The sequence below is a fragment of the Sinohyriopsis cumingii genome, chromosome 3 (assembly GCF_028554795.1).
Source record: "Sinohyriopsis cumingii isolate HCF-2022 chromosome 3, ASM2855479v2, whole genome shotgun sequence".
In the NCBI taxonomy this organism is placed as follows: domain Eukaryota; kingdom Metazoa; phylum Mollusca; class Bivalvia; order Unionida; family Unionidae; genus Sinohyriopsis; species Sinohyriopsis cumingii.
Genome location: NC_142963.1, coordinates 120,639,270 through 120,640,852, shown reverse-complemented (window position 1 = coordinate 120,640,852; position 1,583 = coordinate 120,639,270). Strand labels below are relative to the sequence as shown.

The 1,583-nt window shown below is 39.7% G+C and overlaps 1 non-coding gene across 1 annotated transcript; it reads right to left on the bottom strand.

The window, feature by feature from the left end:
* Positions 1-1,149: 1,149 nt before the first annotated feature.
* On the bottom strand, positions 1,150-1,221 carry Trnae-cuc (transfer RNA glutamic acid (anticodon CUC)). Its single transcript has one exon. It is a non-coding gene; the product is annotated as a tRNA-Glu (tRNA).
* Positions 1,222-1,583: the final 362 nt, after the last annotated feature.

Genomic DNA, 1,583 nt, shown 5'->3' with positions numbered 1-1,583 from the left:
CAATTTCTTCTTTATCATCTTCGTCACTCGGTAACTCCAATATGTCTTCCCTAGTATCATCATCAACTTGCGAATGAATCCCTGCAATGGCCTCTCTGTAACATATACATGTTTGCGCCTCTTTGTGGCATTTGTCGCATATCCTGCATGTACACATTAGAGGAAAACTTACACAACTGTCACATCTTTGCCTTGTGCAATTTTTTGCTACATGGCCTTGCTCCCCACACTTGTAGCATACAAAATCAGGGCAGTCTTTTATAACATGTCCCGGATCTAGACATCTAGAACATACCTTAACTTGGTTGTCGTGTAATACTCTAAAGTATTGCTGACCATTGACAGTCTGAAATTTCAGACTGTAAGGCAAGGATTTTACCTGCTGTGGAAATTTACATTTGACATAACGAGTCCCATCAGCCACACTAGTCCCAGGATAATATCTGCGTTGAATGGGAGAAAGAAGTTCTACTCCGTATTCACCGAGCTTCATACTTATATCATCATCGGTGATGTATGCTGGTAAATGAAGAATTGACACAATAATAGTGTCTGAATATAAGAGAGTACAATCAAAGTGTTCACTTCCAATATCAATTCCACACAAGGTATTATATGCTACTTCCTTGCTCGGCAGTGTGACCTCATACAAATTTGCACCTTTGGGCACAACTGCATAGACCGACATATCTCCGGTTAATTCTTCTACACTTCTAACAATATCACTTGCCTTTATTTTCTTCACATCCTTTACATCAATCACCACGGTACATTCTTTCCCAAAACGACGAGAAGCTCCTGTCTGTCTATCGATGTTACTCGACATGCCATTCTTATTGTTAGCTATTCCACTGGTGTCATTAGAGTGTGAGTCAGCTCCTTGTGCTGCTCGTGCAGCACGACCAGGTTTTGTATTCATTGTCACAGAAAATAGTATTTTGTGTGGTGGATAAAGTTATCCACACACTCAAAATATATCACACTTATATATGAATGCGATCACACAAATCTTATAAACGTACCTGTAACAAATTAAAACAGAAAAAATGTCTATTAAAGGAAAAAAAACTTGAAAATTCACGGAGCGATCATCAAACGTGTTTTCCTTCTGATGTCATAACCGGAAGTCCTATAGATTAAAACAAAAGTTTCCCAAGCGGGGAATCGAACCCCGGCCGCCGCGGTGAGAGCGCGGAATCCTAGCCACTAGACCACTTGGGATATTATGGATATGATTTGTTGATACATGGATATCAAGTTGTCATGGCAATGGAAGATGCACATAATGTATTTCGCAAACACTGAGCTGTATAATCTACAGTATCTTTAGACATCTGAAATACAAATTTCAATCAGCGCCTAACTATAAACAAAAGAAGCACATTTATTTGATGAACAGGGTAAGATAAACAGAGTCAGTGCGAATGATGACTTGTTCTTAGGCCGCATGAAAACCTTTGGCGGGCCTCATGAAAGCCCTTGGCGGGCCGCTCGGGCCGTAGTTTCCCATCCCTGTCTCAGACATTATTTCCTAAAAATTTAAGGAAAGAAAACATGTATATTTTGAATCGTTAGAAATATTT